This window comes from Barbus barbus, assembly GCF_936440315.1.
Source record: "Barbus barbus genome assembly, chromosome: 28".
Classification (NCBI taxonomy): domain Eukaryota; kingdom Metazoa; phylum Chordata; class Actinopteri; order Cypriniformes; family Cyprinidae; genus Barbus; species Barbus barbus.
In genome coordinates, this window is record NC_136756.1 from 4498730 (window position 1) to 4515242 (window position 16513).

Here is a 16513-nt window from a genome sequence, read left to right on the forward strand (position 1 = left end):
GATTATAATGTGTGATTATAATGTGTGATTATAATGTCAGAGTTACTGCAGATACGGTCGGATGACATCAAGAGGCCTCTCGCTGTCCTCGTTTATCTGAATGTTCTCTTGAGTACTGTGTTGTAAAGGCCACGAAGTGAAATAAAAGCTGATGTGCTGTGAAAACCCGAGGGGTGAAGCCTACAGGTCACTGACCCAGCCTTGTGTGTCCAGCAGAGGGAGCTGGTCTCTAACGCGTCCGCTAGCTACTCGCGCGTGCTACTTTACAATAGAAATCGCTCATTTGGAGTGCCTTATTATGATTATACCACACTTCATGACATTATTGCGTTTAGATTTATGTAAATGCAGTTGATTGTGTTGAGATGTTAATAAACAGATTTCAGTATGTCTGTCTAAGTCTATCTGTATGAATGTTAACAGATGGAAACGGTCTGTGCTGTGCTGTATTATAAATATAGTCACGGCTGAATAATCTAACAAGATAACGCAAAAAACATTCATGACAACATGATGAACAGGTGTTTCACTTCATAGCAGTTACTATATTGTGGATTTTAGCATGATTGGAGTACCATATTGATCATCTGTTTTTAATTAGGGTTTGAGTACCGCATCAGAAAAACACAAACAGTTAAACAGTTGACTGTTGCGTTGAAAAGCAAATCAAAAATAAATCGTATGTCATAAGTAGAATAAGGTGAGCATACGTTTATATACAAACATTTATTTGGACTTATTTCAAATGCGGCCATATTTTGGTTAGTATGATGGAAAGTATTGTTTATGTGGAATTATTTCATATTTGCTGTGACCAGCACCAGTCCAGTGAGGTCATGAGAGTTCATGCATCAGTCAAGATCAAACCTTTATACTAGAAGGACCAAAATACCTTAAATCTTTAAAATCTTTAGACAATTTAGAAAAATTTCTCTATATGATACATCTCGTTTCTTTTGTCAGAACTGACAGGAATGGCTCTTGGTGTTTCTGTAAGGCAGTATTATTATTGGTGTCTTGTTGCTAAACTGTGGACTGAATGGGTTTATTTGCGTTCAGACAGCAGTTTGTGTGTGTGTGTGAGGGATATTACTAAGTGTTTCCAACATATTCCAATATCACTCGATATGAGCGTCTCAGTGCTCGTGACATATGGAAAGTGATATCGCAGATAAAGACGGTGAACCTCAGGTTCAATATTTTGACATGGTGTAATCCAGGCAGCGACGGGGAGAAACTTGAGTCGAATATCTTCCTGGTCCAGCTCATAAAGGACAGATGGCTCTTCATTCTCTGCTTTCAATCTCTCACACACATGCACAATAAACACACACACACACACACACGAGAGTTCATCCAATTCATCTGGGCATTGTGGACGGCCCGGTGCTACACAGAGACTCTTTTCAGTGCTGAAGCGGGCAGCTGCAGCGTGAGGAAGCGGCACACTGAGAGATCCACCAATCTTATGGCAGGAGAGACAAACAGGGCAATAAGAGGAAGAGGAAATGAAGTTTGTGGAGGTGGGCGGGGCTTGTGAAGTGGGCGGGGCTTCAGCCGAGGCACAAACACTGGAGGTCAGGGCCAGATGCTCTCCAAACAAAAGAGTATTTCTCAGGAAGCGATGCTGGGAAGTGTGGCCCTCACCATTGTCTGTTTGTTTGTGTGTGTGTGTGTGTGTGTGTGTGTGTGAGAGAGCGTTTGTGTGTGTGTGTGTGAGAGAGTGAGTGTGTGAATGTGTGTGTGTGTGTGAGAGAGAGTGAGTGTGTGATTGTGTGAGAGAGAGAGAGTCAGCGTGTGTGCACACTGCATTGCAGGGGTCTTGAGGACTCTGCTTTAATGACTCATATTCACCCTTTTTAACCGTCTCAGGTCAGATGGGTTTTCTGTATGCACACGTGTGTTGTTGTTGTGAACTGAAGTGCAAGACTATAACCATGTTGACAGTTTAACTCGCTTTATGTAACTTGCTCAGCAGGCTTGTTTTCAACTCTGCTTTCTGCAGGTTATATCATTATGTCAGTAGCTGTTGAATTATTCACTCAACCAATTCATTTAGGAAGTAAAGTAAACTATTGTGACATGTAGCAGCTGATTCTTTATCTTTGTTTGTGTTTCTTTTCATTCAGGTTGTGAAGGCTGTGTCAGTGGAAGTGTGTGTGTGTGCAGTTCCCTAGTGTTATAGTGCAGAAAACAAAGCAGCTGACATGTAGTGTCATTTATATTTATAACCTTTTAGTTCCAGTTGCTGCCTGTGATAAAGACAAAAGCTCAATATACAGTTGTTGTTGTTGTTTTTACGTGGTTTGAATATGTATGGGTCAAAGATGAGACGTCACATTTTGGTGTCCGCATCACATTACATTTACAACAGTGATTTTCATATACACAAAAGCATATTAAATGCAAGTAAAGTGTCTACTTTAATTTTTCCAATAACCTTTGTAAAAAATGTGTGTGTATGTATGTACAGTATGTAAAAAGGAAATAACATACACTGCCTTCCAAAAGTTTGGAAACACCCCTGGCAAAGTGTGGTTTTGGAGGATATCAGAATAAATCCGTATCATTTTTTGGTACAAATATATTAAAGTAACTTGACATTATCATTGAAGACCAGCAATAAAACATAATAATGGCAATATATACATGTCAAAGTCAGACATGCCCCTTTGCCAGCTGTGATGCCTGGTTACTGGTTTAAACTTGGCCCAGGTTTTTAAAAGATTTCAGAGACAGCACACCTTAATACTGTAGCTTCAACAATTGATTGACAATTCAAAGTCAATGTTTGAATAAACTGACAGCTCAGATTTAAGTTTTTTCTATGTATAAACTGTTTATGTAATAAAATAAATAAAATATTTTCGTAGTTTGTGTTGTCCCTTATCAGTGCAAAATTATCATAAATTAAAAAGGATTCATGCCAATATTGTCCAAAACCCCACTTTATTTCCAAACTTTTGGAGGGCAGTGTACTTATTAAAATATACAAAGGAAATACTGATCATAATATATTTTAAATTATTAAAAATGGTTAGAAAATGAAACCTTATAGGATAGTGGCAAAGATTGGGAAATATTTCATATGGCAGTGAATTAGTTTTGGGGGCTGAACTGCGATCCTGAAAAAAAGTATTTTAATGTCATTTAATGATTCTGGTTCTAAATATGCCTGACAAGATTATTTGTTATATTAACTATTTTTACTCTGAATGACATTTTTTTTCTCTGTAAATCATGGTACAAATGTATGATAGTAATCATTTTTATGCTCAGATTCTAATGTATGTAAAGTAATTAAAACTGTATTAAACTTGTATTGATTTGACCCTCGTACAGTACAGATTCCCCCGTCACCAGATCAGCGGTGATGGACCGTCTGTCAGTGATGGTAATGTGATCTGTAAATGTATGTAGTAGATCAGAGGTGATCATCAGGGCCTGAGGTCACAGCCAATCATTGAGCTCTGAGAAGAAAAAAAAAACAACTTGCATCATAAATACCTGAAAAAAGGGATGAATCATGTTTCTGTCTAAAAATAGCCATGCCTCATTTCATTTTTTTTAAGAGGTTGGGGTTTACTGTGTGATGATGATGTGTTTCGTGACTCGGTGACACGTGAGAGTCCGTGATCTGTGCTCAGGGTTTTGTAATCGCTAAACTCTACAGGTTTTGTAAACTCTTCCCTCATTTGAATACTTTGTGGCCACAGATGTAATTTGACTCGGTGACACAGATCACCATCATTTGCACACTCCACTTCTGCTCTCTCTCCACTTGTCAGTATTTTTAATATTTAAGTATATATTCCCAACCTTTTGTCCATGAGTCCTCCTCCTTGCATTCAAGAACATCTCATAATCTGCTGTCTCAGCTCTCTTCAAACAAACTAAAGAGCAACACTACAACCACGAGTGCAACGGTTTAATTAGCATAGACTTGCATTAGACAAAATAAGCAAATGAAATTGACATTAATAGTCAAAATCATTAGTTCATTAAAGTCAGTTATTTTAGTTGTGTACATTATATATAATAACCAATAACATTATCATTACATTCGCTCATTTAAGTGATGTTTTTTTGTTCTTTTAACAGAATGTTCTTTTAATTGAATCACACTAATTGCTCATTGTCATTTGAATACATTGTATTTAAACAAAATGGGAAGAAAATTAAAGATTTAAGTGTTCCAATATATTTTATTGTTGACAAAGTAGAAATATATTTTATTGTTCATAAGACAATGTTTGTGTTATTGCAGGAACAACAAACATATATTGTCACAAGAAGCTGTGAAAACAGAGCATCAGCAGCTCGTTTACATGAGCTCCATCGTTAACCATCATCTGCTAATGACGAATGAGCTCATCAGCTGTTTATGTTCAACCTTAAACTGCATTTAATCAGTATGTTACCATCTTAGTGTGAAGTGGCATACGGTCAATTATGGTGACCTATACTCGGAATTCGTGCTCTGCATTTAACCCATCCAACGTGCACACACACAGCAGTGAACACACACACACACACAGCAGTGAACACACCCGGAGCAGTGGGCAGTTGGGGGTTTGGTGCCTTGCTCAAGAGCACCTCAGTCGTGGTATTGAGGGTGGAGAGAGCGCTGGACATTCACTCCCCCCACCTACAATCCCTGCCGGCCCGAGACTCGAACCCGCAACCTTTGGATTACAAGTCCAACTCTCTAACCATTAGGCCACGACTTCCCCGCATCTTAAAGGGCATATTGCAGGTTAGAGACTCCAGTGAGTCGATGTATAGAAAAATACTGTAGGAACTAGATTTTCTTTAAAATATACTTTAAAATGCGCTATTAAGGTTTTTTTGTGAGAGAATTTTACTTCCGCATCTGAAACGCGCCAAAACCAGAAGTGACGCATTAAAAGGGAGAGCGGTCCATTTAAACCACAGGAAAACAATGGATCGCAATGACAGTTCGGACGGAAATTTTAAATGTGTATTTACACTCGTATGACGGACCACAGATAAAATGTTGAGCCTGCTATGCAGCCAAGAGAGCAGGACAGGCCAGGATTAGACAGAACAACGGTCAGAGAAGACTAATTGAGTTGATGTGAGGAGAACAGGGCAGGTGTTTGGTGAGAGATCAGTGTTAGCTTACAGATATACACATGTTAGCTAATGTAATCAGGCAATAGCAATGCTAGTATTGATACTACCAGTAATAGAAACTAATAAGCGGGGGGGGGGGGGGGGGGTCAAAATGACTTTCCCGTGGACCATGCCCCTTTTCTTCTGTCATATATAACAGCATGTGTTTATAGGCAGCTGTCCCTTTAAGACCGAATGCACGGATCCAATATAATGATTCACATGCTATTTCTTTCTAACTTGTTTTCGTTCACTGAAGATGAGTGACTGCGTTATCGAGAATGATTGTTGAGACGTCCATTTTCACATATTTCTGTATGTATGCGTCTGTTCAAACAAGGAAGGAAATGCGAATGAAGAATGAACTCGGTGTTCGCGCGTGCTTAAAAATCTGTGCGTGGGCGCCGTGTCCGGCAGCTGTGGTCACAGAAATCAGCGAATGGACAGTAAAATAAGTTCTATTCGCCTCGTCTTGCGCTGGAATGGCTTAAAAGACATGATTGGAGGGATCTGGATAGAGGAGCAGGTGTAGTGGACATGACTGGAGGGATCTGGAGGGAGGAGCAGGTGTAGTGGACATGACTGGAGGGAGGAGCAGGTGTAGTGGACATGACTGGAGGGATCTGGAGAGAGGAGCAGGTGTAGTGGACATGACTGGAGGGATCTGGAGAGAGGATCAGGTGTAGTGGACATGACTGGAGGGAGGAGCAGGTGTAGTGGACATGACTGGAGGGATCTGGAGAGAGGAGCAGGCGTAGTGGACATGACTGGAGGGATCTGGAGAGAGGAGCAGGTGTAGTGGACATGACTGGAGGGATCTGGAGAGAGGAGCAGGTATAGTGGACATGACTGGAGGGAGGAGCAGGTGTAGTGGACATGACTGGAGGGATCTGGAGAGAGGAGCAGGCGTAGTGGACATGACTGGAGGGATCTGGAGGGAGGAGCAGGTGTAGTGGACATGACTGGAGGGATCTGGAGAGAGGATCAGGTGTAGTGGACATGACTGGAGGGAGGAGCAGGTGTAGTGGACATGACTGGAGGGATCTGGAGAGAGGAGCAGGCGTAGTGGACATGACTGGAGGGATCTGGAGAGAGGAGCAGGTGTAGTGGACATGACTGGAGGGATCTGGAGAGAGGAGCAGGTATAGTGGACATGACTGGAGGGAGGAGCAGGTGTAGTGGACATGACTGGAGGGATCTGGAGAGAGGAGCAGGTGTAGTGGACATGACTGGAGGGATCTGGAGGGAGGAGCAGGTGTAGTGGACATGACTGGAGGGATCTGGAGAGAGGATCAGGTGTAGTGGACATGACTGGAGGGAGGAGCAGGTGTAGTGGACATGACTGGAGGGATCTGGAGAGAGGAGCAGGTGTAGTGGACATGACTGGAGGGATCTGGAGAGAGGAGCAGGTGTAGTGGACATGACTGGAGGGATCTGGAGAGAGGAGCAGGTGTAGTGGACATGACTGGAGGGATCTGGAGAGAGGAGCAGGTATAGTGGACATGACTGGAGGGAGGAGCAGGTGTAGTGGACATGACTGGAGGGATCTGGAGAGAGGAGCAGGTGTAGTGGACATGACTGGAGGGATCTGGAGGGAGGAGCAGGTGTAGTGGACATGACTGGAGGGATCTGGAGAGAGGATCAGGTGTAGTGGACATGACTGGAGGGAGGAGCAGGTGTAGTGGACATGACTGGAGGGATCTGGAGAGAGGAGCAGGTGTAGTGGACATGACTGGAGGGATCTGGAGAGAGGAGCAGGTGTAGTGGACATGACTGGAGGGAGGAGCAGGTGTAGTGGACATGACTGGAGGGATCTGGAGAGAGGAGCAGGTGTAGTGGACATGACTGGAGGGATCTGGAGAGAGGAGCAGGTGTAGTGGACATGACTGGAGGGATCTGGAGAGAGGAGCAGGTGTAGTGGACATGACAGTGCTGTGTTCTCGTGGAGCCTGTGGTGACCTGCAGTATTCCTCTCTCAGACGGCATATGCTGGGAGAAGCAAACACAAGTTTAGATCACATTCACTGCTGACCATGCTTTTCCACTTGGCCTCCATCACATCTGTTAAGTTACACACCACCGCGTTGTTTGAAGCAGATGCATTAGTGAAGTCCAGTCTCTTCAGCTGCACTAACACACCGAGGCCCGGAAGATACCGTCCTATTTCTTGTTAGGAAACCTGTGGACTCGATGTCCTGACAGGCTGGAGTTTGTGCAACCTCCACAAACACAATAATTTACCATGACAATGATAAATTTAAATAAAAATAACTACCGAAAACACACTGATTCGCGCGCGCTCAAAGCAGAGTGCGGCACACGACTCCCTTATGTGACGTAATATGACGTGATGTTGAAAAAAAGTGTTTTTTGAGAACTGTCAAGGAAAGCCTCACTTTTTTCATCTAAATTTGTGCCCTTGCGTCTTGTAAAACATTTTCAAATCCTGCATTAACGGTTCATATGGTATTTTCATACAAGATTATATATTAATTTGAAAAAAAATTTAACCTGCAATATGCACTTTAAGCAGATCAAAAGTATTTTTGAATACATGAGTATTTAGTAGAGTAGTTAAGTAGTTTCTCCCGGGCGCCGCAGCATAAATGGCTGCCCACTGCTCCGGGTGTGTGTTCACGGTGTGTGTGTGTGTGTGTGTGTTCACTGCTGTGTGTGTGCCCATTGGGGATGGGATAATTGCAGAGCACGAATTCCGAGTATGGGTCACCATACTTGGCCGTATGTCACGTCACTTTCACTTTTTCATTTAGGACAAAAAAATTAGCATCATTGTCACTGAGCCAGCTTCTGTTGTATTAAAGATGTAAAATATGTATATAAACTGAGACTGGGAGCAGCAGCACTGTGTGTGTGTGTGTGTGTGTGAGAGAGAGAGAGAGGGAGAGAGAGAGAGTGTATCTCTGTGTGTGTGTGTGTGTGTGTGTGTGTGTGTGTGTGTGTGTGTGTGTGTGAGAGAGAGAGAGTATCTGCATGTGTGTGTGTGTGAGAGAGAGAGAGAGTGTATAGTCTCTGTGTGTGTGTGTAAACAGACTCAGACATCAGCAGACGACACACACACACACACACACACACAGTGGTGACGGGGTTAAGGGTGGCAGATGTTAGGCTGTGTTTGCAGTGACAGCAGGCAGACACAGGTTTCAGATATCAGCTCTGTTTAGACACTCATTCTCCACACTGGATCTGCTCAACTCTTGCTCTCTAGTTCCTTTAGTATTTGCCCTGGTTTTACAGCCTAGAAAAACTGGTGTTCTTCAAAGTGTTGTTCTTTCACGTGATGGTTGATTAGATGTGTGTGTTTGTAGTGTTAATTAAACTGAGCTTTGATCACAGAGATCAGCAGCATGATCTGCTGATGCACACAAACACTCGTCCCGTCCTAGGTGGCGCTGTAATCCAGCGCTTTTACATTCTCACTCATATATATTTTTATAGTGATCACAGTTTCTTTTTCACTCGATTTAGAATAATAATAAAACTATGGTTAAAATCATATACACCCTCATGAATCATGAGAGCAGTGATCTTGAGCTGTTTATGGAGGCTTGTGGGTGCTGCTTTCATCTGTTTAATGCTCCTCTCGTGGACTACTGCTCGATTTATACAGCTCAGAAGATCACTGCTCACTCTGTGTGTGTGTGTGTGAACTTGTTTTGATTATACTTGTGAGGGTCAAATGTCTTCACATGTAATTATAATAATAATAATAATAATAATTCATTACATTTATATAGCACTATATGTACACTCAAAGTGCTTTTACATTGTGAGGGGGGATCTCCCTTCTTCATCATATTGTTAAATACTTTGTCAACCCACTAGTGAGACATTTGACTAAATTGTCATGTGGTCCGCAGGTGTGCATGCGCCACCAAAATAAAACATATGCTGTGTAAATAAGTTCAGAGCGCTCATTTTCATACTGACATGGCTGACAGCTGTTAATGCAAAATTACTATTTTAGATCAACACACGTTACTGTATAGGATTTCTGTTCAAACTGAAAGCATAAATATCTATCCGCTGCTGTTTTCAAAGCACAATGCAAAACTGTGACGTTTCATTCACTGATGCTCTTCAATCAGCAGCGTTAAAGGGGTCATGACATGGAATTTTTTTATTATTTGAATATGTTCTTTGAGGTTCACTTATGTTAATAAAGTTTTTTTGCACAAAGAGAACAAATAAATATTGGGGAAATTACTTAATTTTCAACCCTCATTCTGACCCTCTCTGTCTAACGACCTGTTGTTAAGGGGCGTGTCCTTTAAGGCTTCTCAGTAATCGGCCGCTGTTATGATTGGTGATGATGACAGTATCAACGCCCCCACGCTATTGCATGTTTTGAGTGTTCTGACCAGTGCCGTGTTAAGCCTTTGCAGGGGCCCTGGGCTAATGCAGCTTTGGGGGCCCCCCTACAATCCCCCCCCCTCCTTCCGTTACACGCCAATCAAATAAAAAAAAAAATGTGATCAAACACTGTATAAAGACGTGCACACAATATACTCTAGAAATAAAAACAAACGAGCATTGCACGTCATACACTCTAAAAAATAACCCAAATGCTGTGTTGAGCCATTTGGGTAATTTTTTTGGGGTTATTTTTTTCAGTGTTTGGGTAGATTTTGTGTTACCCAGCTCCTGGGTCAAATGTAACAACCCAATGTTTGGGTAGTTTTTGTATTACTCATATCCTGGGTCAGAAGTAACCCAGTGGTTGAGTTGTTTGTCGCAGGGATTTTGCGTCTTCTCTTCACGGGATAGCAGTTCTAAGTAGGGGTGTAAGAAAATATCGATACACGTGAGTATCGCGATATATTGTTTGGCGATACTGTATCGATTCTCCAAAACGGAATATCGATATTTAACAAAAATAAATAAGTCATACAAGATTCATGGCAGTTGTTTCGTTTTGAGTTCATATTCCGACCGCTAGTCTTCATCTCTGACGTTAAACAGTGACAGGAAATACTAGCATCAGGGCACTCCACTAATGTTAGCGTTAATATAGTTCGCTGCCAGTAATGGAGGATGAAAGAATTGTTCCAGCTCTCGTTTCGATGTACAAAGCTGAAGTGTGGCACCATTTGGGCTTTTGTGGTAATGTCCGCCCCGGGACCGCGGTGCGAGCGCAACCTCGGTTCTGCTGCTTGCTGCGTCCCGTGTTGAAGAGCCTTTGCGCGGGGGGCGGGTGGCGGTAGAGTCTCCGCACAGCTGCAGCTTTCTCGTAATTCAGGGGCGTTTTGTGCAGTTGGGGCGGTGCTCGCGTCGCGGTCTCGGCGATTCCACGCGGAACATAAATACAAACTGAAAAACCTGTGAAATCCAAGTTGAAAAATTGTGAGAATGTTTAACATCTGTATTTATTTGATTTTTACACTTGTTTTGTTTTCTTTAGGAATTCTGCAAGCACTTTATTTTTCATTGATATTAAGCAGATGTCATTTTTTGTTCAGATCAAATGTTATGACATTGTATGTCACAATTATAAACTTAAACTGTGAAACTTTAAAGTACAGTCTATAACTATATATTTTTATCTTTTTATAAAATACATTTTATACATACATTTAACTAAAGAATCATGCAAGCACTTGAATATTTCCCCCTTTACTCGTACTGCACAGAAGTGGTTCAATGTTGAATGTTACAGGGACTGATTATTGCAAATGCAGATCCCAGTGTGTTGTGGTTAAACTATTTCATAGCACATTATAAGAGGTTTGCATATGGTGGTGTGTTCTTAATGACAGCTTTCCTTAAAAATATATATCCTATTCCTAAAATAAGAAATATCCCAATATATCGCCTTGCTTACAGTATCGCAATATATCATATCGCAACACCTGTATCGTGATACGTATCGTATCGCCAGATTCTTGCCAATACACAGCCCTAGTTCTAAGCGCTATCGAATTGATGCATTCTTCGGTAAAATACAGGTTTGTGTACATTTTATTTTATCTATAAAATCGTTACTGTGCTGTATATTGTTCAATGTTATGCAGAGCAACAGGCGCGCGGTGTGAATCACCTTTAACGAGTGTCACGGTCTTTTCGCATGATGGAAAAGCCTGATGCTTTGCATAAAATAAATGATTCTACTCATAAAGATACAGAATACTTTGGATGTTAAAACATATCCTCGGAGCTGTTTACTGTTTGTTTATTGGCAGGTTATGGAGTTACAGCATGTTTCGGCTTGAGTGAAACGCAGAGTGGCGGTCCGTTAGCAGTTCCCACCAAACACAACTCCAGCTCGGGCACGAGAACCAGCGCGGTTCACACAGGAGGCAAAAAAAGTACATATATTAAACAAAATTATCGAGTAATAATTTTACAAATCAGCAACAGCCCAACAAATAAAATTTGCCTAAATATCACTCACCACTAAAAGGGCTTCTTCCTGCTCCTCTTATAATGTGCTAGAAGTTATAGACTTTTTAAAAATGTATAATTTTGTTTCTATATTTAACAACATTAACTTACAATAATGAAAGACATCTTCCCTCAGGTATTTGTATTTATTAAGCACCGACAAAAACAGTTGACCATGGTGATGTAGGCTACAAATAAAATAAAAACCAGTAAAAATAATAACATCAGTAAACTCAAAGGATAATTTAACACAGCCTACAAACTTAAAGTTTAAAAAGCCAAGGTAAGAAAATAAGATTTCAATTTAGTTTTAAACTCATAGACAGAATTTGAAGCTTTCACAGATAAAGGAAGGTTATTCTATAGCCTCGGCCCAACTATTGCAAATAATATGTTTTCTAGCTGGATGTTGTGCTTGCGAACAATAATCACATCTTTGCATTCGACCATTGATTTGCAGAATAAAACACGAGTCTCACTCGCTGTGAAGCAGGAGCGACTGCGGCAGAGGATTCCGCTTGGTCTTAAAGCCTTCCTGGAGCAGCTACGTTTGCAATTCAAACAATATTTTGGAAAAAGAATAATTCAATTGTTATTTATATGGTCTAGGTGGTCATACGCTGTATGCCTGCAAATATGGGACAAACTGATGCCTTAAATATGGGACGATTCCGTATTATATGGAACGATTGGCAATGCTATATAAATTGCAAAAGAGAATTGACTCAGGGGCCCCCTAGTATTCGGGGCCCTGGGCTGCAGCCCATGTTGCCCATTAGGATAACGCGGACCTGGTTCTGACAACATGATCAAAATAATGGCATGGCATAGCCATAATGGAGATAATCTAATATCTAAAGACTGTTATGAAAATGAATGTTAAAAATATGACATGAATAAAAATAAAACCTGTCTATGAGAACACTGTTAGATTAGGATTATGATGCGGTAATGTTATTAAAAAAAGAAACATCTAAAAATGAATAACTGCCTTTCTGCCAATAAACTGAAACCTATTCTATGACCAGGACACCTGGACGAGCCCCAGAGACATATATAATAAAGTACCTAACTACATAATACAATTAAAGCTAGAAATTAGAACAATATAAAAATAGAAATATAATACATTTAAAATTATAATTAAAGCATAATATATTTTGTAGCTAGATTAGTGACTTCCCCGCCCCTTTTGAGACGTTTTTCAAAAGTTTAGGGACAAATATAGCAATTGCTTGGATAAACCTTATCTGAATTCTCATCTGCCCACTGATCTATATTCATTTTTATATAGATCTGTGAATTTGCCATTATGATGTCATATAGTGACATTTAGCTAGTAGTTTTAGCTATTTTCAATTGAAAGCAGTTGGCAACACTGCAAATGTCTCCTCTTTGCAGATGATTTAGTCATTCTGTCAAAAACAAGACTACAACAGCTCCTCGACATCATAGAGACATTCAGTCAAACATGGGCTCTTAGAATGAATCTAACAAAAACAAAAATCATGATTTTTCAAAAGAGACCCAGGTGTAAGGAAAATAAATCCACTTTCAGAGCAGGAAACCAGGTCCTCCATCACACCCATGAATATACCTATCTGGGACTAAAAACCAGCTCAACAGGAAACTTCAATCTGGCTGTGAATGCACTGAAAGCAAAGGCACTGAGAGTCTTCTATATGATCAAAAATACAATTCAGTATCAAATTCCACTTCAAACCTGGCTAAAAATCCTAAAAGCAATAATCGAACCAACTGCACTATATGCAGTGAGATATGGGGACCTCTAAAAACCCAAGATTTCTCTAAATGGGAAAAAGAAGAAATTGAAATTATGCACACCCAAATTTGTAAAAACATCTTAAAAGTTAACAGAGTGACCTCAAACAACTCGTGCTGAGCTGAATTAGGACAATACCCACTATTAGTTAATATTGAAAAGAGAGCTGTGAAATTCCAGCAGCAGCTGAAATCCAGTGATCCGAGCTCTTACCAGACTGAAGCCCTGCAGAAGAGTGCACTTTTACAGCTGGTACTCACACAACACCCAAACCAGCACAGCACAATCAGACCCAACCAAATCACACAGTTACAGAAACACAACTACATCACCTACTGGAGAGATGCCACTAAAATACAAAAGATGGAGCTGTATTTACACCTGAAAAGAGACTACAAACCAGCAGAATACCTGATCTGTGTAAAAGATCACAAATGAAGAAAGACACTAACGAAGAACAGACTGAGTGATCACTGTCTGGCTATAGAGAGAGGACGGCACGAGAACAGAGACTGTGTTCACTGTGCTCGCAGAAAGAGCTGGAAACAGAGGAACATTTCTTACTGCACTGTGATTACTATCACAACATGAGAGCTGCAGATTTCAACAAATTACAACTAATTAAACCACATTTTATGGCATTACCAAATGCAGAAAAAATAAGTCACATTTTAGGAGAAAATTCCAAAATGATCACAACAGCAGCAAGATATGTATCATCCTGCCATAAACTAAGACTATCAGCCAGTGGACAAAACTGAAGCAAGATCATTTCTTACATGTTGTACAAAGGTGTTTTTTTTAAACTTAAATATTTTTCTTGTTTGTGAAAAATAGTATACATGTACTTATTTACTTAATTATTTTACAGATCTATTGTTGTTTTGTTTATATATTATATAATCGTTTGCTTCTTATTCATTTAATGGACGACGCTTTAACAATACTGTGCAAGTCATGTCAATAAAGCTCATTTGAATTGAATTGAATTGAATTGAGAGAGAGAGCGAGTGAGAAGCATCTTGCTGCAGCCTACAAGATCCAGGGGGCGTCCCATCCCACCTGCCTATACCTAAACCTACCCATCTCCACCCCCTAGATGTGGATCCAACCACGCCCCCTGGATGTTGTGGACTGCAGCAAGCCCTACTTGGAGCAAGCGCCCACGGTGATGTGCTTTCATGACTGCGCACATTTAGATTTCACATTCTATAAAGTTAGAAAATCAGAGCTCAGGGTTCCCCCCAAAGTGCTGCTATAACCAATCAGAAAAACTTTTTTTTTTTTTTCAAGACTATCGTTTTCATGATTGATCGTCGCTGTCATGGCAGAGTACTTTATCGCTGTTGCATTTCCCTAAATGTGCTGCAGCTGCAGTCAGATCTAGTATAGTCTCGTGCAGCCAGACCTTCAGACTGACGGCAGAAGGTCTGGGAACTTTGGCTGCTTTGAATGTCCAAGGTCCGCCCAAGAGACCATATGACTGATAGGTAATGCAACCAATCACGTTTCGTTTTGTTCAATAACAGACCGGTATGTAGAACTCTTGGACATTTTTTAAATTTTCTATGCTGCGAACTTTAAATATTTGACATAGTGTTTAGTTGATCCTGATAAGCGATGGCGTAAACACGACGGCTTTCTCCTTTCATGAGGGGGTTTGGCGCCACAGCATCTTTGTTTCCAGGCGGAACGTTAAAGAACGTGACGCACGCGTCTCCTGGAAATCCTGTATAATCTAACCAATCCGATGATGACTTCGAAACTCCTGAAGTGTTTCCAGCTAAGTGTGCCGTATGCATCAGACGTTCAGCCAGTGGTTCGTGGGCGTGACGTCTGAGGCTGAGACTATATCTAGTATCGCTTCATTATTATATATTAACTTATATGATTGTTATACACACATTTGTTTTGCTATTGTAGACGACCACTAATTTTCTATCATGTTAGTGATATTTTCTATCAGCTAACCCAACCGCTACCCCTAAACCTACCCCTCACAGAAACATGCGCAGAACACGAGATTTACATCCCCAACATCTTCTAGCTGATTTATAAGCAGGGGTGCTCATAAGTTTTAACCTGGTTCTCAAAAGAGCACCGGAAGATTTGGTTTGGTCCTCACACCGCACATAGTGTGTACCGTCTTAACCATAATTTAGGGACATATTTGTACCCAGAAGCGAGCTAAAGCTGACAAAACCTCTGTGAACCTCCTCATTTGTAAAAACAATATATAAAATATAGCTGCAAGCAGCGATAACGGGCCCAGGCCCCGGTGCAACCACCACCCCAGCATTATTTGAAAAATAGAACACTGTGTTTTTTCCATAAGAAATTTATTATTTCAATGGAGTTAATAGAATAGAATTGATCATCATGGCAACCCCATTCAGAAAATCCAAAAACTGTTAGTAACTTAGCATATTTAATATGTTGTCATCAGGTAGACAACATTTGGTGTGAATTGCATGATTGCCCTCAGATGAATACTGAAAAAAATGAGTATATCTGTTAGTATATTATCACGAAATACAAATTATAAATGTGTTTTTCCTCTTTATTTGAAGTTTATAGCAAGAAATAAAAGTGAAGGAACATCAGAAGGCATGAAAAAAAACAGTAGGGCCTATAGCCTAATTTATAATGAAAATCATGTCTCATTATTGTAAACGGAAAGGTGATTGACTCACATGCCACTTAAACTGAAGCAAATACAGCGATCTGTCACGCCACATTAAAGAGCGGGAAAAACACATTATTGTAATATAGCCTACATATTGTTTGTATTTCTCTGTAAAACTGACAGATTTTGAAAGCTGAGACTTTGGAATATCTCCCGGTGCTCCCAATCCGGACCATTTGCCTATGTAAAAGGCTAGAATGCTCTCAAAATAGTATAACTTTAATATTTATTCTCAAAAAATTTCTCAAAACATTTCGACATTATTCTCGTAATTGCGACTTTATTCTCAAAATATTTGGACATTATTCCCATAATATTTTGACTTTATTCTAGTAATTTCGACATTATTCTTTCAAGTATTTCAAATATTCAAGTATTTAAGTATTTCAAATGTATTCTCATATTTCGACTTTATTTTTGTAATTTCAACTTTATTCTCAAAATATTTCAACTTTATTCTCAAAATATTTCGACTTTATTCTCTAAATATTTCGATGTTATTCTCGTAA

General features: G+C 40.3%; 1 protein-coding gene across 1 annotated transcript in view; it reads left to right on the forward strand.

Moving 5' to 3' along the window:
* magi1a (membrane associated guanylate kinase, WW and PDZ domain containing 1a) overlaps nt 1–16513 on the forward strand; it is an 82657-nt gene that overhangs the window by 613 nt on the left and 65531 nt on the right. The gene's annotated exons all lie outside the window — the stretch shown is intronic.